At 44.9% G+C, this 24,910-nt stretch overlaps 1 long non-coding RNA gene across 1 annotated transcript in view; it reads left to right on the top strand.

Annotated features, from left to right (window-relative positions):
- LOC135399829 (uncharacterized) overlaps positions 1–24,910 on the top strand; it is a 103,407-nt gene that overhangs the window by 14,867 nt on the left and 63,630 nt on the right. Inside the window, exon 2 of the long non-coding RNA XR_010424424.1 lies at positions 2,050–2,105. This is a non-coding gene — a long non-coding RNA (uncharacterized LOC135399829). The remainder of the gene's footprint in view (positions 1–2,049; positions 2,106–24,910) is intronic.

Raw genomic sequence — 24,910 nt, 5'->3', positions numbered from 1 at the left:
AGGAAATTTAGGTTCACTTGAACATAGGCACAAAGTAAATAAACCAAAACTCTTCTTTCTCCTATACAATGGTCAGTTAAATGCAATCATTAATAATACGTTGCTAAAATTTGTCCACATTCGATGCGAATAAATCATCGAAAAATGTCATAGAATTATTTGATTTATTTATAAAAATGTTTATTATTTGATATCAATTAATATTTGACAAAGTGTTGGGGATTATCGGGGAAAATCATATATGGCATGTTTAGTCACTATGTGTCAGAGCAGAAAAACCTATCAAGTGGTCGAACGGGCTAGGGTGAACAACCCAGGCTCTTGGACCGCTTTTTGGACGTGAAAAAGTGGGTTAGCATGAGGAATGTGTTTATGGGCAAGTGGATTACACACGGCGGATGTTCCTTCAGATAACGGCAAAGAAACGTGGAACAAGGTCCATGAGGGCCTAGTATACTTTTACAAGGCAGCAGTCGTACCAGACACATTAAACATCTCTAGGGTTTCCGTACACAGAATGGGTAGGGTGTGTGCTCTTTCAGCGGTACAAGAATGGCGGCGGCGCGGCGCAGCTCGCGCATGCGTCGCACGTCCAACTGGAAGAGGTCAATTGAAAATAGCCGCTCCACATCTCCTCCACCTCAACCTCCTTCTCGAAAATTTATCCTCACCTCAACGTTTTTCTCGAAAATGTTTCTCACCTCACCTCGACCTCCTTCTCGAAAATTTTCCTCATCTCACCTCAACCTCCCTCTTGAAACATTTTCCTCCCCCCCACTCACCTCAATCTCTCTTTTGGAAATTTTTTCCTCACTTCACCTCGCCTCAATGTGCGTGAGATGAGGGTGATGTGAGGGTGAAGGCATCCTCACGAGGGCAGATGAGGGTGACTCGCCACCACTGCGCGTGGCACATCATCATCAGCCGCCTGCAAGGGTGTTCGACTACCCCAGGAGACGCTGGATAATCTGGTCGCTGGCATGCCGTACAGCGCCTGTTTCGGAATGCCGGGGACCCCACAGCTCACCGAAGATTGTCTGCACCACCTGCGAGTGTCGGGATGAGGCAGAAATAAACACTTATTCATTTATTTTTAGGCGCAGCGGTGCTTCCACCTTTACGATTTGCCTCAATACTGTGTCAGTGGATGCTATACTGAACGTATCCACAAAGTACGCTAAAACTTGTAATCTCTTTTGAGCACCAGTCTACGTGCGGTCAGTTAAGCGGCGCAAATGCGGAAGCCGCCTTCTCCGAGTATGGTAAAAGTTGATCCCGTGAGAGCTGCGATGACGGCTCATTCGAAATTCTGCTCGTCGCGAGGAAAACGACCCCGCAGGTGGCCAATTAGAAAGGCAAAAAGAATTCTCCGGAGAAATATAAATTACAATAGACGCGATAGGTCTTATTGTCGAGGGGAGACAACGGGATTTGAAAATGCACTCACCTGCCGGCAGCACTTATTGTGCTTTCGATAAGCATCTCCCACTTAGACGTTTCTCTGTTTCAAATTGCGCGGCATAACGAGGCAATGGGCTCGTGAATTGAAGATGAGCTCGTTCCGCTATTCCTTTCATAATGATGCGTGTCCGATACGGCTCTCCTCTTGCTTGTCTGCGCCTACTGGCTAAAGCCAGCTTGCGATCCCGTCGAAAATTCATGGAGGGCATACCTGCATGGTGTCGGGGAAGGCTGGAAGGGCTCTGCGCAGTGCTATTGTACGTGAAGGAAACTATGCTGAAGATCCGACACACACACACAACAAAAAGTAAACAAAATGTGCATATACTGGGACCGTTCAATCACAGAGACTGCAGATGGCAGCAACGGTCTCAGTTGGTAACTTGCCCGCTTACTGATCCCAGGGTCGCAATAGCAACTTGGTACCATATAGTACGAGGCACGTCCGGGAGGGGCGTACGGAGGTGCGCCGTGTGCTGAGATTTGCGCGAACCCTCCGGTGGACAAAAATAATCCGCAGATCGACGAATGATCACATGTCGTCGAGCCACCAATTATCAATTTTTGAATGAGATTATCTCCTTTCAGATTGGCGCCGTACCAATTAACCATCGCGCTTCTCTTTCATCTGTGCAGCGTGTAAGGTACGTGCATATTATATTTGTTACGCAATGCGCTCTCGAACAATGGGAGGTGTCACACGATTCATCCTGTATGGCTCTAGAACTTGATAGAACTCGACGCCGGGACGACACGCCCGAAACAACGTTGAGGAATACCAGCGCTAGACCTTGACCTCGCTTGTGCTTTTCGTGCAGACGTACGTGGCACTAGACATAATCGCATGGTAAGGAATGCTTATAGAGCTATGGATCGTCACCTAGCGGATTTTTACGCCTTACGCAACTGAAAATAGTGTGTTTTTGTATATCGTACGCTGTCGCCTTTGCGTACTATATATACTAAAACTCACTATTAACTGAAGCGGAATTAGTGAAACTCCGTTAATCGACCTTGCTCTTATAGTACGAAGTGTGTTAAAAAATGCAGACCACGAGAGTCGACGAAGCTCTCTTTGTGCGCTGCACTACTAGTTAAGTCATTAGACTTCATACTGTAGTAGGGTGTGAGTATCAAGGCACCCTAACAATGTAGTAGATGAAAGCAGCGGCCTCTACAAAGGGAGCGGGAGGCCGACCACACGTCATGCAGCCGCCAGATGCTACGTTAAGTCTTCCAGATGAACACGAAAGTCTTCGTACGTGGCGGCGCGCTGCTGAAACGGTACAGATATATGGGACGTATAACAAGGGGGATGGACAAAACACGCAGGGCTCTATGGACAAAACAGAGAAGACGAATCGCCCTGTGTGACGTTGTAGCGGACGAGGCAATTAAACACAGAAGGACAAACACAACACGAGCCTCGCAACGCTCATTTACATACTTCAATTGAATGATGGAAGTTGAAGAAAAAGCACCAGCAGTGGGATTCGAACCCACACCCTCTGATAGCCGGACAGAGATGCTACCAATAACATCATGCTTGCTACGTATACCATTTCTTCAACACACCAAGCTACGCAAAGAAACACGGGGGTTTTGTCTACACTTGTGGTTCTATGTCCTGTTGTTCTGTACCGTCTCAGCAGTGCCAGGAACGAATATTTTTGTGTATTGATTGCCAACTTACCCCGCATCAAGCAGGGGCGTCGGAAGGTGGGGGCAAAGGGGCAACTGCCACCCCCGCCAACCCCCACCCAATCTGGCCGACCTAAGGCTGACGGGTCCTCCCTCCTTTTCATGCACGGACATCGAGCTGGGTGTCTGAGATTTTCATAGGCGTTATTACAAAATTTGCAGGTAACATTTTTTGTTGTTGTTGTAACCTGTTACTTCACGTAGACGTACTCACTGGTACAGCTCCGGTCAACCCTTAATAATAACACTGAAAAAATTGTGGCCTCGCTCCTGAGCGCGATTGCAGCAATCCTTGGGGTCATGAGGAAATCTTAGTTGGACAAAATTATTATGTTAGTTTAACACAAGGACTTTGTTCACTTAATGTTCCCCCATTGCTCCAAGGGTGGCTGTTATCGTGCTGGGAAATGAGACCGATTTTTTTTCAGTGTTATTATTAAGGTTGACCGGAGCTGTACGTATCTCTCTGACACAAAACACATATGTCAATATCCGTTATTCGCATAGGGATAGACTAGCTATTCCATAACTATCCGAAAACCGTAAGGGGAAACCACGTATGTGGAGTCATTCTGCACTGCGCGGAGCAGCCGTGCTATGACGCCATCTTTCTGTGCACAGAAAGTTCTTACCTGTCCTGCGAACTTCCGCTCCCCCCTCCAACCCAACCTTGTGTTGATGGGCTTCTGGCGTCCCTGGCATCAAGCTTCCAGATGAAGCATCGACACCAGTGCTAATCATCGAGGTAGCCGATTTGCTCATTTTGTTACGCCGCACCCCTCTCGAATGTAACCAGACACAGAAACGGAACGGCACACAAAAGTAATGTGAAGAAACGCTTCCCTTAGAACGCACGCGTCCGATCCTCCGACTGAACTTTCCCATCGTACACAGCTCGCAGTGCATACGAGACGCAGCCATCTGTTGCAGTATAAATAATATTACGGTTGCGTGTCCATGAACATCCATTTGGAAGTGGCACAACACAAGTATGAAGCGAGACACGCCACACGAATCAGCTCAGGTGGCGGAGCAAATCCGCGTCAAGGGAGCGGAAACGTATTAGTATATCAGACCGATCCATTTTCCTACCAGTCGACTTTCTGCTGTCCAAGACAGAGGCGAGAATAATTGCACCTCGGGGCGACACACACTCGTGCTCCCAGAGCGGGGCCCTTTTCCGTTTCCGGTCCGGATACTTTTATTCTTACGGGGGAAAAAAAGCAAAAAAGAAATAGAAACAAACAAACAATAATAGTATTTTTATTTGCTCGGAGATCCAGGTTTGAGCTCTGGTGATGCGAATATTTTTCGTCAACTGCTTTATTTTTTAGCGTTACACTGCTGCTAAGCCTATAACCCCGTATGGGAGTTCATATATGAGTGTGCGGGTTTCGTGGTTGCCGCTCTTTCCTTATTGCGTCATCTAGCATAAATTCCTGATACTAATCGTCAACTTTATTATCAGTAATCGACGCAGTCGCCGCCTTCCAATTGATACATTGAGGCAATCGCTTCTAAAAACACCAGTCCAAGCAGCAAAATGTACTGAAAGTCAAGTGCAATAGGGGTGGATGGTATGTTTCTTATCAATATTCTTTAGTTTAACGAGTCTGCTCAAGGCCTTCCACCTACCCGTCCACCCCTATTGCACTCGACTTTCAGTTCATTGTGCTGCTTGGGAGCAAGATCTGAGGACAGCGTCAATCGGCCTCCGAGACCATCTGACACGGAAACGTTGCTGCATCGCTGAAGGTACCAGGCCACTCCCTCCCGTGAGCCACGTTGGATGGAATGACACGGAATCATCGCAGAATAATTAGGAATGGTTTGAAATGATCCTTTAAATAAACTCTCACCGGTAAGATTAGATATATGCAGATTCTGCTTTTGATTTTTGCTTTGCCTTCCTTACTGTGTAGCAGTGTCGTAGCCAGAGGGAGGGGGGGGGGGGGGTCAACCCCCCCCGAAATCTTACATGTAGTAGTTCATTTGGGAGAGGGAGAAAGGAGGAGTACTCCTCCCCCATGTAAAGTCCCCATGGAACCCCTCCTGAAATATTTTTCTGGCTATGCCACTGCTGTGTCGCCAAGATGGAAATATGGTACGTAGATGGAAAGCATTTGTTTCAGTGGATGTCGTATTTGCTTATCTGATGTGGATTTCTCGGCGTGATCCAGTGATATCTTGCACTTCCTTTCGCACATTTTTTCCCTTCTTAATTACGTTAAAGTGGTACCCCGCAACAAAATCACCACGAAGGTTGTGGTAGAACCGTAACCTTTCGGATGTCAGAAAGATGTGTACGAAATATCTCGTTCCAAAACTGCGCAGATTTTATTCGAACGAATTTAGTATTACGAAGTAGCGCTTCGCATCTGTGAAGCGAGAGGGCACTGAAAGCAACACACTGCTGACATCATCCGGCATCCGACACGGGAGAATACAGGTTTCGAAGCAGACGACAACGCTGGATGACGTCACGGTATCCTCCTCCGGACGAACCGCCGTGGGGTTTCTGCTCTTCGCATTTCGGTTACGGTTTGCTGTTGTCATCATTTACGAATTAATGACTCTCGCAAAATGAACGCGGATGTTGTATTCGGTGTCGAGGGGGTGGTTCGTGTTCGGTATCATACAAATCTTTTTTTTTTTTTTTTGAATCCTTGCGAAGTCTCCCTTTAACGGCGCACCATTGCTGCCGTCATGTTTCGTTTCTTTCAGCACACACTAGGCATGAAAGACACTTTTTTTTGTGAGAAAAGATGAGCCATGAAAGACAGACTCGAACACTTTTTTTTACCGCGTCATAGGACCATACTACCTTCAGGTACAGTTACGCAAAATATTTCCTGAGGAAATCAGTTCACAAGAATGCGCAGAGGCCGCGAACTCACCCAGCTCCTTCTAGCGTGTTGTGACGTCAGCTCATCCGATCACTATTATTAGCTGCCTGCCGAGAATCGTTTGCTACAGCGCGGGAATAAGGCGACTGGCCGACTGCTCTTCGTCAAACGGGGAGGCGCCAAATAAAACCGAGGAAAAAAGAAGGCGCGCGCCTCACTATTGGGCGTATGACGTGACGTCACAGAGTGCACAAGCTCTCTTGTGTACCAGGATTGCGCGCTGCACTCGTAAATTTTGTGCGAATATGTATCCCATAGGGCTTGTAACCCTAATCTCTACTCCTCCTGACATATATTTTAGAGCCCTTCAATGCTCCATTGACCTCGTAACATTCAATATCGAGGGAAAAAAAGGAAAGAAAGAAACAGAATGTAACTCGAGGTGCTACGCAAACAGTCGCAACGTGAAATAGTTTGCACAATATAGAAGCAACGACAGACGTGAGGTTGTTTGTTCATTGTACGGCGTTGCTTGCTCTTGCTTCTAATTAATCATCGCAGTAATCACCAAGATGTGACCGCTACCTTTAGTTTAAGAAGTTGCGTCCTCACGAAAGAAATTCAGTTGTCAATCACATTTTAAAGGGGTTTCGACACTCCATCCCAAGTTATGCGACATAAATATGGAGGACAACTATTTGTGCATTAGATATGAACCGACAAATGTCGGCACAGTTCCCCGTGAAGTCGGCCCAGGACGCAGGAGCCCCGCCTGCGATAGTCGTGACCTTGCCCGTCTAAGCGTGGCCGACTTGTACGGCAAGCAGTTCCATCACCACCACCACCACCACTGAGGCATTAAGATGTCTTTCTTTATCTAGGTACAGCGGCGTAGCCAATGGGGGGTTCGAACCCTCCGAAATCGTACCTTTGGTAGTGCATTTGGAAGAGGGAGAGCGAGGGTGAAACCCTCTCCCCCAAGTAAAGTTCCCGCAGAGCTCCTCTCAAAATATTTTTGTGGCTATGCAACTGTCTAGGTGGTGTTGGTTCTTGCTACATTAGCCGCGTTTACATGAATGCAGAGTTGTACACGTTACTCGAAAAAAGTAATTGATTACAGTTACAGTTACTGCTGCACGAAAAGTAATTCTTTACCGTTACAAATTACTTCATCAAAAATGTAATACGTTACCGATTAAAACTGCAACGCGTTACTTTTCCCGTTACTTTTAAATTGTGGGCCATAGCAAAGCCAGCAAGCCTGCAGTGAATGCAACCATGCAGCTCTTGTTGCAAATTCTAATATGAGACACCAACATACATGATAAGTGAAATTCACAAATACATTTGAAAGCAACATACAAAACACATACACGCGTTTATGACAGATTTATACATACATTTAAAACAACATCGAAACTTCGGCTTCGTTTTGCTACTGTTGTTATGTTCAGCCCCCACAATTTATCAATACAGTAACATATTTTACTGTTGCTCTAGTAGGTCGCGGTTGTAATATTATCATATCATCATATTATCGCGGTTGTATCATATTACTGTGGTAATAACGCGTGTGTATAACACGTGTGGACTAGAGACGGCCGTCACAGTGACCTCTGCGTCATTGCTTCAGTCGAACTGGTGGTGGAACAGAAGAACAGATTGGCTTGCTGAAAAGGGTTGCCATTGTTGACACAAGGTTAAAGAAGTAATCAATTACTCAGTAATCGATTACCGTAAATTGTAATCGGATTACTTGGAAAATTACTTGCTCACAAAATTAATTGATTACGTTAAAAAATTACTGAAAAAAGTAATTGATTACTAGTAACGCAATTACTAGTAACGCGTTACGTACAACTCTGCATGAATGCGACAAAAGCATATCGTATCGAGTTATCGCAACTAATCCTCTCCGACGGAGCCACGTCAACCAATCAACTGGTCGGGATAGGTGCGAGGAGGTGTGACAACTTGATTCGATGCGATTCTGTCGCATGCGACAGAAGCGCATCGACTCGACTCGGCGCATTGAATGCGCTCATGTAAACGGGTCAATTCGCTAGGATAGCGCATCGTATTCAATCCGCCAGACAGACGTGGATCGAGACGGTAGATGCGCATTGAAATAGTGCATGTAAACAGAGGATACGCATCGAAAACAAAAGGAGGGTAATGGAAAGGCATTTGCGCCGGGACGAAGGTGAAGTTCAGGTGGCTGCGGGGTAGTTTTATGCACAGGGGTATTGCTCCGTAGACGAAAGCGTGCTGGGCGAACGCAATGCATCCTGGACAGGTCCTGGTCGCACGTCACAGCAAACGTCAAGGCACACGTGACCTTAAAAATGGCGGCGCCCGTAATCGGCGGCGAAACCGTTTGTAAACAATGCGGTTGTTGTTTGCGCGCAACGTTTTGGATGTCTTTCGATCACGGTAATTATTTTTCCGATAATCTCGCAGTAAAACGCGCAGTTTTGCACATGAGGCCTCGTACTGCTGACGACTTCCAATGATGTGATAAGGACCGCGCGTTAAGACTCACTGAGCCGATGCGATGTACTTAAACTAAGGAGAAATGGGCTACCATGTTGCGGAATAAGCACCGCATAGTTTACGCCTGCAAAATACGTTCATCTCTTGGCGTTATGACGACGGAAATATGTTGGTAAGCGGCAAAACGACATGTAAACGAAGTCACATGGCCTCAAAATGACGTTTCCTATGACGTGCGACCAGGACAAGATGGCAGTTTTGTCAAAAGCACCCGCTAAAGGGTAGTTACAACAATGACGGGTTTGTGTCACCCCTATGGTTTTATGGACGAAGAAGAAGCGACAAGGTGACAACACGGGGAGCGAGTTTCGAGCCAAACTCGATGCGCATCCATGTAAACGGTGGCACATCGTCTTCATTGCGGTTGCCACTCAACTCCACGCGCTTCTGTCGCATTCATGTAAACGCGGCTTTGATTAGAGGCCGCGGGAAACGACAAATACGAGCACCCGGCCTGCACCCATTGACCCAGTTGAAAGAGCACGACAGGTGGCGCGTGCCAAGGAGCTGACCAAGAAGAAGAAATCCGCGAGCTCCCAACGCAGAAAACAAATCGTGACGTGGCGATTCGAGCAAAATTGAAAGACACGTTTAAGGAAATAGGAGGGGCGCCCGAATGTGCAGCAGATGGGATGGCAGATCCACGGCTATCATCCTCAGTATACCATACAGGAATAGAGGAAGTATAGCCCGCGCGCGGCCTCGCGAAAACCAGTATATAGGGTGCCCACGACGGCCCTTACCGCTGTCGAGGCTTTCCGTGTGAACAGTGCATGCAACAATAATAACGCCCATGATGCGTTGCTACGCAACTGGTGAAGATTCATACACACTACATGGCGCTAAGTTATTCTCATACACTAGACATAGAACTCGTTTGTGTATAAGCTTATAGAGTTCCGTGGCGCATTATGGCCTAAGTTGCTCATGCGCCGTAAAAAAACACCAATAATCAGTTCCGTGTTTTGGAAGTTTATTTTTTGGCATACTATAAACACCCTTAAATATCGCGGCCCTAAATTTTCGCGAATCGAGTAACGGGGATATATTCGCGGCGACTCAATTTCGCCAGCGCCGCGAGCTCCTCGAGCTTCTTCTTGTCTGTTTTGAAATATTTGCGTGTCCTTAAAGTTCGCGAATTTTCTCGATTCGCGAAATTCGCGGAAATTGAGGCTCTCGCGAAATAAAAGGGTTGTACAGTATGCGGAATGGTGTTTCTCGGCGTCTATTATTTTCTGAGGCTTCGGAGTCTTCCGTCAGTTTACTTTTTGCAACCGAGATAATATCCAAAATATGGACAACGAAAGACGGCTGTGAAGCGACATACTCACGGAAAGAATGAGAAGCTGCGTGATGAGGCAGAACTTGCAGACGACATCATGCATCGCATGGTGACGTGAACATATCAAAATTCAGATTGTTCCTTGATATAGCAGTTTCGCTTCCCACCTTGCTGTCTCATGCGTTGCAACAACTTTTTCAAGAAAACAACTGGTATGTCAGCTGTGCTCCTGTGTCCGGTTTGAGGAGGAAGAAAAGTACTATACGAGTAAAAAGAAAAGAAAAAAAGAAAAAAAGTATATATAACTAACAAAGAAACCGGAAAGGAGAACCTTATATAGGCGCTGGACGTTTTCGCAAGTATAGACCCGAGAAATGGCCGAAATGGCCTGCGTATAGAGTCACTGAAGAGCCACCCATTCAGTGACTCCAATATCGAGGTGCCTCTAGGCAAGGGAAATGCGACGCCAATCTCGACACAAAAGGGAAACGAACGCCACCAACAAGTCATCAGAGCATTGTTTATTTATTTTTATTTTTTGAGTTTTCGGTTATTGGAATACTAAAAGGCGGAGGTTTTTGGGGATAAATGCAAACTGTTCCGAAATTTTACCGGCCCATATGTTTCGGAATTTTGCGGATAAATCAGAAAACACGAAACCCTACTTATAACTCAAGATGAGACCATCCCATCCACCATGACTACCATCTCCATTTTTTTCTTTTAAAATCAATCAATCAGACCATCCCTACCACTACGGTTTGTGTGAGGAATGAGGAGTTCTCGAGGTGACGAGAAAACTGGACGTTTTATTACACGGGCCGACGTGCGCGTTTCTTCTGCAGTGTGTTTTACCAGCTTCCGAGTGTTCTGCGAATATCTATCGGAGTCTCAGTCAAGTAGAACTTGAACAAAGGGGACCAACAAAGTAGGACAAAATGGAGACACAGATTGAACGTGTATACACAATGTACGGCAACTGCTGGAAATTAACGAAAGTATAAGCGAGGAATCAAAAACCGGGCCTGCCTCGATGAAGCTGTGGTCTCTTTTTCGTTTCCTCGTCGGGAACCAGTAGGAGTTCCGCTAATTAGATAGGAGGGCTACGTTGATCAACTTCCTACTTAATGGGGCCGTAAATAAGGGTTGATGAGAGAGCTAGTTGAGAGAAGCATTCTGATGGCATTGTTACGTTTACCAGACACGTATACAATTGCCAAGAAAACACCTTTTTGAAAGTGTGAGAATGTATAGAGCGTGTTGGTTGGGACTGAACATGATTGAGAACGGGCGTTCTCAATCCTGTTCAGTCCCAACCAACACTCGCTACACATTCTCGCATCCGTGTGTGTGTCGTCTTTGTCCCTCCGCGTTCTCAATCATCTTTTTGAAAGTTCCTTATTTGATTCAGATTACTTTTACCTAGAATCCCGATCATATAACTTCTTCATAACGCGTCTCACAAGCCAGCTTTTCGACAATGTCTTGGTTTTGCTCTGTGTATACCGCAGCGCAGAACGAACAAATGCACCAGCTCGCGTAGCATAGTGATCGCGTCCACGCTGAGACTGGAAAGTGACGCGAATTCGAATCCCGACACTGACTGTGCTGTTTGGGGTTTTCTCTGGTATTTCCGGCTGACTTTCCGGACGAATGTCGGAGCGGTTCGCATGAAGTCGGCCCGGGACGCATACTTCACCCCCGTCCTTCCTGCTGTTCTCTCTCCATCTGTCCACGCCATACGCCGCTCATAGCCACAGTTGCTTCGCGCCTCTAGCTCGAGATTTTAAAAAAAAAAGGTAAATGTTTTCTCTCATCGGTTCCCAGTTCCCACAGTCTCAACCTTTTGTACACATGCACGCTCGAGTAACCGGAAATAAATCGTCCATCTTGAAATGATTTCAACGTTGGAGCGTTGCATCAACAAATTCTTCCATTTCTTTGCGCGCATATCGATAAAAGATTTTTCCACGAGTTGAAGCGTCGCCTGGCCGAATTCCCCGCTCGCACTTCCTAACCTGCCAAGGTCGCATAGCAGAAAGGCTCATGTGCGTTCCGCGGGCGTTGTACGTTGTACTCGCACCTGCCCGTAAATCAGAAGGCGATAATCGGCAGCAAATAAATGCGCTTTGCTCTGTTACTGGCTCGATTTATGGCTGCCCCTTTCATCCTTCCTGCGGCCGGCCTCAAGCAAAAAGATCCACCGCACGGGGCATAAAAAGAAGGGAGCAAAAGTAAAAAGTTTCGTCGAGGGGTGGGTCCCGAAATCTCTGGGTCTGCTCAGGCGTCTCGAAAGCAGACGACGCCATTTAGCGGCCGGCTGTCATCTGCTTCTCTGAGATCGTTTTCAACGAGACTCACCAGAGGTAGTTTTGCTTCTTAAAAAGAAATGACTAGCTAATTTCGAGGGAGGGATCGTTCTTCTTCTTCCTTTTTTGCGTTACCTGAAGCGAGGAAGGACGCTTGAAAAAGTGACGGTTTATTATTCCGTCATAGCGCTAATCCTCGTGATAATCTAGGTAAGGTTCTCCGTTCGGGTGGCAGGTATTCTTATGCGTCCCGCATGCGTCTCATTATTAAGTGAGTATGCGGGCTTCCAAGCTTCGTCGGCTGCTCTGCCGCGGGAGTGCAGTTGCGATTCAGCTTGTGTTCGAAGTTTGTTCGGTGTCATTTGGGCAGTGCCGATATTCACACACGTTCAGCGTGTACCTTTATACACTCTCGGTTGCATCTTCTGACATTCGTTACGCGTCGAGGTACCTGCATGAGGTGCTCGGTTCGTGTTATGTTACGCCAAATAACGTCTCGTCGAGCCTACAGTCACTATATAAGCTGTAGTCGAGCCCAACGTCGGTAAAGGGGAATAGGCAGAGTTACATTCCACGTTGAGCACAATGTAAGGGAAATTATAGAAAGAAAAAAAAAAGTGCTGACACGACAAATTGGTGAGCGGATTGGTGACCCTCTGCTCCTCGTCCAATGTTATTTCTTTTTAATAATAATTTGTTATCTAAAGAAACATTGGGCGAGGAGTATACAGGGCCACAAATTCGCTCACCAATTTGTCGTGTGATCACCTGATGTGATATGATAGACAGCACAATATGCAAAAACTTTTTAACATGTTTACCAAGAATGAGTAAAGCTTCGTTTCCACAAAAGTTAGAACCTATAGAAGCAAGTGCACAAAAAGCTCCCAAAAAACATATCGCTCTGCGCGTCAATCGAAAGTGACCGAGAGAAAGCAGCGTTGCTGAAGAATGTTTTTTAGACAAAAACACGTCGGCACTATATACTCTAAATTAATCAGTTTCTTTGTTTTGCGAGCGAATTCTCCTCTTGCATGTATATAAACCATAAGATATACTTAACCGTAAGATACACATCCACATACTTGTCAGCATGAGGAAAACTATATACAGTAAACGTATTTTTATTCGCGATGTATTAATTTTCGCGAATTTCACGACCGCAAAAAAATCGCGAAATATTGTACTCGCTAACACAGCTTGACGTTTATCCCGCGAAAGGAAACAGCCCTGGAATTTCGAAATTAAATACTCGCGAATAACCTCGCAAATGACTGAATGCGCGATTCGCGAAAGTTAATACGTCGCGAATAAAAATACGTTTACAGTATATACAGTATATAGTGTGGCCGTATATTCATAGAGCATATTAGAATAGGAACGCCCCAGGTAGCCTTAGTACAGGAAGCTATGTACAATAAGGTTAACATAAATGTAAGGCTTTACTTTAATCTTACATTACGTATAGTTTCGGCCTGAACGTCGCTCTGATGATGGCCCAGGCTCCAGAGAACACACCTCAACCACATGTAAATCATATTTTTTTCATATATAAACGAAGTACACGTCTTAACGGCGGCCCATTAACGATTCACCCGCAATATCTAAATTCTGCATATCTGCGTTGCACGTATAAAATAAAATAAAATCCGCAAACAACAAAATTTACGCAAACAACAGCGAGACGAAAGATGAAACGCTTTGAATGATGAAGGCTTTGTATGTATTTGTCCCTTCTATGTTGTTCCAGCCTCAGAACATCAGTTCTTTCATGTTCAACAGCGAGACACCTTGACATTCGTCTGGTCACTCCGAACGAGGTAAAAATCGGCTTTTCCCGTATCGGACACGATTTCTTAGAAATATTGCCAGACTTTTCAGGTGGCTTATAATCACGTTAATCCGTCAGTATATACCCCATTCATATGATCACGTCTGATCGGTGGTTTCGTCCATGCAAGTGAAAATGAAGCTGCACGTGGGACACCAATTTTCCTTCGCGTTAGATTTTCCGTATAGAGACCAATTATTATTATTATTATTTTTTTCCACTTTTCTGACTACGTTGCATCAGCCTTTGAAACGGACACCGGTGAAATGTACCGGTGAATAGGAGAGACGAGAAAGTTTGCGAAACCCGCCGCACGTACTGACAAAAGAAAGCAAATAGGAAGGAAAGAAGACGTACGTAACACAATCCAGCGGTGATAGCGATGTCGACACATGAAGATGAGGGAACTCCATTTAGAGAAATTGATGTTTCTCGTAAGAAATGGTACGTAAGTGATATGCACGAAGAAACGAAAAGCAAGCGTTGTTGAACATGAGAGAACTGATGTTCTGAGGCTGGTAATCCAGAAGATGTGGGTTCGAGCCCTACAGCTGGCTAACTTTTTCAGTGACTTCCATCTTTCATCGTCAACGTTGTTGTCCGGGCAAAATTGTACATGTCGTCAATCGGCTGAAGATGTTACGCGCAACTTTGTATTCACAATTTAGCGGGCTACACGATGCGGTAAATAAATGTTAAATGAAGGTATCGTGCCATGGCACTGGCTACAAAAAGTTATTTATTTTATATAGAAATTACGGAGTTTCTACTCTAATTACGACATCTTCCTTGTTTATACTTATACCCGTATAAACAAAGAAGAAATGGCGTATAATTAGCGTTTACCTCCCCCACCCCCTTTTTCCTTCACGGAATATATTCTGACTAGAGATGGGACGAATCCAAAATTTTTCGAATCCGAATCCGAATCCGAATCCAATTAAGGTTCTACGAATCCATGAATCTCACGAATCTCGAATGTTTCGAATCCTTTCTTTTAAAAGAGTTTAAAAAGCCAGAAAAAAAAGAAAGAAAAAAGAAAACACTTCTAGTGAAAAATGTTTTGAAGCAGAATGTGATACCTCTGTTTAATGAAAAAACAAATTAAATCATGCTTGAGTTTCAGGAAAAAAATACCAATATAGTTCTTCTTAAACGTAATTTATTTAACATGTTGTTCGTCGACTACAAGAAATGCATAAATTATCGAGTATGAATTACTTCCATAAAACTAAGCAACAATCAAAAACAAAAACATGTTACTTTTAAACTTGTAATGTAACTGTTCCTGCCTGAACTCTTTCAGTCCCAATGTAAACAAACAAACAAAAAACAAACAAGAAAACGCCTCTCGGCCAACGAGTCTTTCGGCGGACTCCGGAGGTGCCAATTTGAAAAAGAAACAAACGAACGTGGTTGGTGGATTCGTTGTTTTGGGCACTGAGATTCGAATTCGGGAATCTCGAATCCCTGCCTAGGATTCGAAGATTCGCGGATTCGGTTCGCACATCCCTAATTCTGACCGATATACCTTCTGGAATATATCGCAACGCTTTAGATTACCTTTCCCACAGCATTGTACTCTGCAATATGGACTTAGCTATCCTGATATTATGCGCAAATAAGTATAATATTAGCAGCAGACGAGACGACGGCAACAAGGTGGTTAGGACTGCATTCGCTGTCGTCCTCGTCGCTCCCTTGCTTGTCCTAACCACCTCGTTGTCGTCGTCTCGTCTGCTGCAAATATTACCTAAGTATGCACACCAACTACCCCAGCTTGTTCTATTAGTACATTATGCGTAAAGTATTACTGCACTGGCAATACTCTGTGTTAGGCTATTATTTGCCATTATTGCACGTACGTTATTTAACATTTTTTTTGGCGAAACTATTTTTCGTTTGTTGGCTTATATATAACTTGCCAGTATCTTCTGGGACATGCTTTCCCTTCTCGTTTGTCAAAAGAAGTATATAAAGAAAATCGTTAAAGATTACGAGTCCACTCCGTTATGTAATACCTCATATATGTGATCCTTAGCGTACAAATACATGAAATGAAACGAAAAAAGAAAAAAAAATCACAGGACGGTTACGATTGTGTAATGCGAATTTCAGCGGCAGCGGATGTGTGGATGTTGACACGTTTATACAGGGTGTTTGCTCCAACGTCTCCAGAAATTGCTACTTGAGTAAAAAACAGGTACGGCTTCACTAGTAGCACCTGTTTCTTAGTCAAGTAGCTGAAAAGTATAGCTCGCTTCTCTTTTATCGCTCGCTTTAAATAACATTTCTGGACACTTTAGACCAAACACACTGTATATGACACTGATATGTGCTGTCTGTGAAGTGAGTGGTGATGTGTAGAGCTGGGATCAGCGGGACAAAAATATTACTAAAATCGGGGCAACAGCGGGACAGGAAACGCTGAAAAATCTGGAAACTTTTCGGGACAACGTACCTATATCCCTGAGTATACAGTCATGTCTCGCTCATCCGGAGTTCAGTTATCCGAAAAACTCGTTATCCGGACTACATTACCGGGAACGAACCTACTACCATTGGATTTTGTCTCGGTTATCCGGAATTTGTTATCCGTATCCGGACAGCAAGTACGGCGAACAATCTTCCAGGACCTAGGTCATTCTGATTCGCTTATCCGGACAACTCCTCTGTCCCTGGCATGTGCTGTGTTCTCATTATTACGGAAAAAGGTCACATCTCACGGGGACATTCTGTACTATTTGACTCCCCTTTCTTCAGATACCACTCCCTTTTGGTGTGTGCGGGCACACGGTAGAGAGGGTAGACGATAAGCGGAAGAGGTGCCCCGTACCCACCGGGCGCAAGAAATCCACATGTGAACGTCAATGCCCAGGCCGTCTGAGAGCATCGCCTGTCTTTTGGAATATGCCAAAGGCATTTGCAAAAAGACGAAAACATGTGCGCGGGACCAACTTTCTGAGACATTACCCTTCTTTGAACAGCAGGGTGACGCAGAAGGTGCCGTGGCTATGACCAAAATTATGTCACACGCGTGCCTACTAATTTCAAGCAGCTGACTTGGCATGAATTTGTCAAGTAACGATATTTTCCTTGTTTTCTTTTCTGGAGAAGACCGCTATAAAGCGGAAGCTATATTTGCTATATTTGGAAATATAATATATATAAAGCTATATTTGGAAGACCGCTTTTTTGGGTTTCCCCGGAAGTTTGCTTGGTCCAGTTATCCGGAAATTCGTTATCCGGACGAAAAGGGACGACTCCCGAGGTGTCCGGATAATCGAGACATGACTGTATATGTCACAACTGCTTTTCCCGATTTTCGAACTACTTTCCCGAACAGCGATTTCCCGATACCTTCCCGTTAACAGCTATACAGTTGTAAAAAGAAAGAAAATTCGGGTCGGTTTTGTTGGTGAAAAACGGGTTTGAGGAAAACAAAGTATATAGGTCAGGTACACGTGCAGACCGCATTCTGTCGTGAACATATAGTTGTGCGAATGCTGTTGTCTTTGACTTTGTGAACCAGTGCAAACAGTGTAAGTGCCCGAATGCGATTCAACGGAGGTCTCTACACTTGGCCATTCGATTGCTGGAAAAACTGCCGCGGGAGTGGAGCACGAGTTCACGAAAATGCTGCACCTCATCCGACGTCCATGCAACGTTTAGTGAAACCATGGAGGAGCAGACGACGTGATTTAAGTGTTGGTTGTTGGCGATGTCTTTATATACTGTGTTGAAATGGGGTACTGTAAACGTATTTTTATTCACGATGTATTAATTTATTTATATTACAAACTCGCGAGGAATTGTACTCGCGAACACAGCTTGACGTTTATCCCGCGAAAGGAAATAGCCCTGGAATCGCGAAATAAAATACTCGCGAATAACCTTGGAAATGACTGAAAGCGCCATTCGCGAAAATTAATACATCGCGAATAAAAATACGCTTACAGTAGTTGGTAACTTGGTATCTGATAGACATATGGTATCTGATGTCGTTATCACCGGTCTGGTGATTTTTGTTAAGATAGGCCGGTATACTCATCGAGTCAACAGTCGCTCAAAAAGTTGCGATGCAGTGCACACGTCTGTGACGAGGGATCTGAGGCTTTCCTATTCACCTGCACGAGGGCAGCACCCGTTGTGCACTTCCTTTGCTTTCATTTCCACTGCCCCATGCACTTTTTTGGCGAATCGAAGACAGATATAATGTGACGCGGCTTGTATACCAACTCGTCGTCACTTTTCTGATGCTCGTGTAATTAAAAACGAAGCCAACCTATGTCTCGTATAGTTAATTACCCCGGCCAGATTTCTGCAATTTCCAATAGAGAAACGCTCGCCAAGAAAAGGTATTTTGCCTATACTTTCCTTCATGGACACGCGGGTATGTACGACACTTGGTCACTCAGGTGGACTATAGCCTATAAAAGATACAAGCGGATGATGAGGAATATAAAGCGCCTGGTTTTTGAGTCTTCAGGCTGTATACTTCTCAACGAAGAATTCACACATAGACACACACAAAAAAGTAGATTCTGTCCCACTGGAGTTTGCCAATGGCGAATATTGAATGCAAATCCGTTGTTAGACAATGTGGTGTTAGGTTTCTATTCACGAACGTTTGTACTCTTATTGGACTAGTGGGGGCCATCAGGGTAAGCCTGTACTTCGAGAAGAGGCATTCAGCTCTATTTTGGTTGTATTGGTGACCATCGAGAGCATATAAACTAGAACGTCCAGCATACCTGTCTTGTTTGGAAAGAGACCACGCCTTTAAAAAAAAAGTCAGACGTATCCCAATTCGCAATGAAACTGAACGTTAAAACCACAACAATGTTCCTAACTTCTCAATTCCTACTTTCAAGCAGAATATTTTAGTCTCATCGCGCGAAGCACGTCTAATCGTATTATGACTGATCCGGTTCGCTAACTCAAACAAGCCCATGTCGCACGCGCACTATGTGCTGGAGTTGGAGTTGGACGGACTAAAAATAATACGGAGAGGTTGAACTTGTCACCTGACAAGTTCTGCTACTCCGGGAAAAAAAAAAGCAAAAAAAAAAAAAAAAGAGAGATGACTATGCTAGGCTTGTACGGCGCAGTGTTCACGGCCACATGGCCGTCAGAGGATCGCGCCACACAGGAACCAGGGCGTCACGTACAGATGAACTAGTACTGAACATCAAGAGAACAACTTGAGATGAAGCCTACGCGAGCCTTGAATGCGGCGTCTCTCTGGTTGGCGTCCCACGTCCCCAAGACCGCTATGTGCACCAAAAGCAACCATGCACCTTTAAGGCATTTGAATGCACTCCAGAAGAACTCAAACCACACCACGACTCTCGTGCTCTTGCCATATAGCTTTAGCGTATTTGTGTCTTTGGGAAGCAGCCAATGTGCGTGAGCTCAGGGACGATATTTCACTGGCGTTCGAACTCGAGTGCACTGCAACGCAACGTACTCATTAGTTTCTGAGACCAAGCTTTTTATCCGCTTTTTTTTTTAAACGTTGGGACCTCATTTGAAGTTTTGCTCAACAATTTCTTTCAAAGGAAAAAAAGAAGTAAGGAAGAAAATTTTGTCACGTTATCACTGCACACTTCATACTCGTAGATGTTTTTCTACGAGCCCCCCTTGTCCTCTGTCAGACTCTGAAACGGACATTTCTCAAAAGAGAGTGACGTCCACACTTTCATATCTTCGCATTTATTCGGCAATACTAGCAAACAAACAAAGAGCACGAAACTACTCGAAAAGTTTGTCGTGGCCATCTCAGCACCACCACAAGCTTTCAAGCAGAAACTGTCCCGTGCCCATATCTACATTCATATCACGACGACAACTGACTGCGAACGAAAACCAACAAAAGCACAGGGCAGCGTACCGTACGACTATGGACAAAGTACACCGCCTTCGAGGCGCTTTCTTATTAGAGGAAACAATGTGACTCAAAAAGAGACTGGCACATAATGTTTCCTAACGAGATAATCCAAGTTGCGAAAAATATACCCCTGTCGAAGAGTGCATCCGCTGCAGGAGGAAGCTTCGACGCATTCGAGCTGTAAAACGAGATGCGTCCTTGCGTAAGGCATTTTCTTGCTGCCTCGTTGTTTTTGTGGACGCCATTCCTCCGGTGAAAATGCTACGATCGATAACTCTTTTCCAACACAAACAGCAGACGAGGACGACGTTGTCGAACGCACGAGCGCACGTGACTCACGAATGCGAGCGAGGGGAATGCCGTTGAGAGAGAGACTGAACCAAACAGTTGTGCATCAAAAAATAAATGCAAAAATGCACGCGCGTGCGGGAAAAAAATTCAAATCAAGCCCCTCCCTTACGCTTCTCTTCGCCGCATTGGCGGACAGATGTCAGAGGCGGAGTCTCCCACGCTGAAAGGGGTGGTACGTTTCTTTTTTTAGCAACAAAAATGAGCGAGAGAGAAGAAAAAAAGAAAAAAGAAGAAGGAAAGAGCCGCGTTGCGTGGCAGACGATGACCACTCGAAGCATGGGCTGCCTGCCACAAGGGGGAGCTCGCTTTCCGCTTTGTCGCTACCTTAATTTATGGTGCGTCGGGAAAAAAAGCGATTTTTGTTTCCACGGATACAAGGCTTTCTCACGGCTCGCGAGTGATCACCTTCTGATGCATTGGCGATCATTTTGGATACACAAGCCATGTGGCGGAGTAGGTCGGGGGGGACGAAATTTATTGGGAGCGAGGGAGTGCGCGTGCGCGAACGCACCTGGTGGTCGACTGATGCAAACTCCGAGAGATGGATGAGTTGTCAACTTCCCTGTGTACGAGGCTACGAGCTACGTTTCTCTTTGAGGAAACCGAGCAAACACACACGCACACAAAAAGTGCGATGTGTACAGTGCCGAGCAAATAGACACGAGTGGGCACTGGTTCCGACTGAACGCTGCGTATTGTGCGTGCTCATCAATTTGTCTTCTTCGCAGGTCACTGGGAGCGAGGAAGAGAGGGTGACTTCGAACCGTGTTTGCGTCCTCTCTGCTGTGGATCGAGTTCAACGAGTTACGCGCCCTTAGTCTGAAAAATTCGACACCCGTTCATTGCAACATCACGCGCATGTATACTTTATAAGGGTTTATTCGCATGACGTCATCCGCAGGAGAGCGCCACTGTCGCTAGCAGGTTTGCCGCCACAATGTAGATCCGTAGGTTGACTGACAAATTAAATTCCCGCCAAATATTGGTATCGATGACAGACAAATACAGACATTGCAATGTGCAACAAATAAGATTCCCGAATTCGGGATGTCTCGACGCATCCAATTTATTGGAGCCTTATAACTTTTTAAACACATCTGCTAACATATATAAAACGGATAAACGTCGGTTCCACGTATTGCGCTCATCACTTGAGCCTCCCACGTTAAAAGTGTTCCCTTCCTGCACGGTGGCACCGGAGACGGCTGCTTTCGCGAACCCGGCACGTAAGTCACTATCTCGAGCTCGAAATTCTGCGTTACTGCGTATATGGGCCCCCCTGCTTGAACCAGCAGGCTGGCTTTATCACACTGCCGCGAAGGTCAGCTTTCAGGAGAGCTGCGTGATGCAACAGCAGCAAATAGTATATACCGAGAGTTGAAAGACGGGCGTGTTGGTATGGCTCTATATTCAATAAAAAGGGAGAATACAAAAACATAGCAGACGACACTTGAGCTTGTCCGTGTCGTCTGCTGGTTTTTTGTGCTCTCCCCTTTTTCGGAATATAGCAGCAAGTTCTCCGCAAGTTATCCGCGAAATTAACTAATTTTGCAACATGTGCAGCAGTTGACCTTGCTAACGTGATACTTGTAATTTTGGCATGTTGGATGATAATAATATGGGTCCCTAATAATAATAATTCCTATGTGTCACTCTGTTATATTCTGTAAAACATATTGCGTAATGAAATGCACGTAATATACTACGTATATGTATGATACGTAGTATACGTATAATATCATACGTATACGTATGCACGTCGTATCTCTCATCATATCATATACTCCATACCATACCATTATAAAAACATATATGATGACAAAGGAAAAAAATTCTCACGTGCATAACACCTGTATTGCACTGATTCCTAGCGATTTCTTCGATTCGCTTGTGGCGATAAAATGTTTGCGCTACCATTTATGCAGCCATCCGCTGCCTGCAGGCGGTTCCTCGTAGACGTCCATGGACGACTTCATGCGTACAGTATGATTGGTCGGTGCGAAATTCATCTTGTGAAGACAATATTGATCAGTCAGTATAGAGAAAGTAAAAAAACTAAATAGAAAAGTTCCAACGCATTTTGTTGCTCACGGTCTCTCTGTGTGTGTATACGATGCTTGGCCGACTGGTATAACAAAAATTAACGCAATAAGCTACCAGCAGAAAGAGGCAGCGTGAAAAACACCGCCACCCACGGCTACATAAAGGAAAGGATATATAAAAAAGAGGCTTCATGCGACTAATGAGTATATGAATGAAGATTGTCGCGCTTTCGTAAGCTTTGTTGAGGGAACTGCGGGCTGACGAGATTGCTATCGCCTCATCGCTATGCGCATTCTATTATCGCTCCCCAGTGACCATTACACAATGTCCATAGAAATCCGTCACGCGATATAGGCCGTACCCAAGTTTTTGTTGCGATATAGCGATTGAGTGCTCGAGAACGTTATAAAAAGACATAATGCGGTAACTGCGTGCTCTGCGATTTCATTACGGTATGGATTGTAGGGTTGCCACACTAACGACGCGGTCTAAACTCGATTTTAGCGTTCATTAACTCAATTTGCTGCGCAGAATTAAACATTCGCTAACGGAATAGCTTGGTTGGTTGTCGCGTTTTATTGGCTCTAGCGATCCGCGGCACGTTGTTCGGAGAGGAGTCTTTTGGGGCGACTTCTCAGGAAATTTGTCGACATTTGCCTCATAGAGCGCCCGAGGAAAACCCAGAAAAAATAAATAAGCAAATAAAATAAAGAAAACAACTTATACGGGAATATTTTTGCAACAGAAATACAGTAAGCCCCCATGGCTCTGACGCTTAACTTCATACACATGTGTATTCACACTGTCTATAGGCCTATGTTGCACTAACCATGGCGGCGCTGCGATTTCCCGACACATGCGCCACGGGCGCCCAGACACGAATAGCTTCCTAGTTCTCCGGCGGTCGGTCGTGCTGGGCCTGATCATGCAGAGTTGTACGTAACGCGTTACTAGTAATTGCGTTACTAGTAATTGCGTTACTAGTAATCAATTACTTTTTCAGTAAATTTTAACGTAATTAATTTTATGAGCAAGTAATTTTCCAAGTAATTTGATTACAATTTTCGGTAATCAATTACTGAGTAATCGATTACTTTTTTAACCTTCTGTCAACAATGGCAACACTTTTCAGCAAGCACAATCTTCGACTGAAGCAGTGACGCAGAGGTCACTGTGACGGCCGTCTCTAGTCCTCACGTGTTCCATGCAGACCACAGTAATACGGTAATTCCTTAGAACCGCGACCTACTGGAGCAACAGTAACAATAGTAACAAAACGAAGCGGATGTTTCGACGCCTATACGGTCGTCCTCATCTGGGACAGGAGGCGAGACAATTTAAAAGTAACGGGAAAAGTAACGCGTTACATTTCTAATCGGTAACGTATTACATTTTTGATGAAGTAATTTGTAACGGTAAAGAATTACTTTCGCGCAGTAGTAACAGTAATTGTAATCAATTACTTTTTTCGAGTAACGTGTACAACTCTGGCCTGATGTGACTTCTCCGTGTAGGACCTTTCTGCCATTTTTACTGATGTGCAGCACTGTGCAAAATAAATCATATGTTAGTCAACAGACATTTGTTTGATGATGTGAAGTGTAAGTTAGCTAGAACACGACAGCAATTATGTGTCCTATTCACACGAGAGATTAAAGGTACAGATATTTTTCCGTTCCGGAGAACGTAAACTTTTACGCACTGAATGGCACGTTCGACATGCTACTGCTACATCTGCTACTCTCAAGACTGCGCACTACACATGAAACTGGAGGCATCAGCAGAATTGGATCTTTGTTCTCACTACGGCCTTGAATTCCAAAAAGCCCTTTATCAACCAGTACGAGGTCCCTTGGTTCAATCATCTTAATAAGCTGCTGAGCTTTTTGTCTGTTCAAAGATTCACAACGTATGTGTCATAGTAAAACGTGAAAACTTGTTTCCGTCGTCTGTTATTCCAAAGCTTCACGTTCTTTCACGCATTTGTTGCCGAACTTAATGGCACCTGCTGTGTGCCAAATGACATGTGAAACGTCTTGTTTGAGTCCTAGATAAAGTTAGCTGGAGTCATTCCATTGAGAATCTTGTAAACATTGATATCACACGGCGAACAGCACTAATCCAACGGTGGCTGCGACACCTTTCGCAAGGTTTGTTTGTAAGGCGGTACAGACACGTTTATCTTCTGAATTTCTGTAGCTGTGGCTGCAACCTAACAAGAATAACAACTAAATTTTAATATTGCGACGTTTTCGCTGTCGTGCGCTTCTTCCCATTCGCAGGAAAATTACGCAAAAATGTACACATGGGAGGCCGCTGAACTAGGGACTAGTTTGCATGGCTGTCGCTAGCTGGCGAAAAACTCCAGCTCAACAGGCCTATACGAAAAAACTGGAAAATCAGTTGAATCGAAGTAGCCAGTCCTGACCCCGTCCGGGCTATATAACGACTCCCCATTTTTCTTTTCTGCTCTAATCTAATATAATCTACGACGCAGAAAACAGTAATCTTTTCTTGGAAGATAAAATACTTCTCGTCTAACCGGAAGAAGGCGAGGGACTCCTCTCTTCAGGTATCAAACGGGAAGAAATAATGACAGTATCTCTCTTTCGCATGCACAGACATCATCCTCCGATAGCATTC

The sequence above is a fragment of the Ornithodoros turicata genome, chromosome 1 (genome assembly GCF_037126465.1).
Source record: "Ornithodoros turicata isolate Travis chromosome 1, ASM3712646v1, whole genome shotgun sequence".
Lineage (NCBI taxonomy): Eukaryota > Metazoa > Arthropoda > Arachnida > Ixodida > Argasidae > Ornithodoros > Ornithodoros turicata.
Note: the sequence above shows the minus strand (reverse complement) of the source record. Positions and strands in the feature narration are given on the sequence as shown.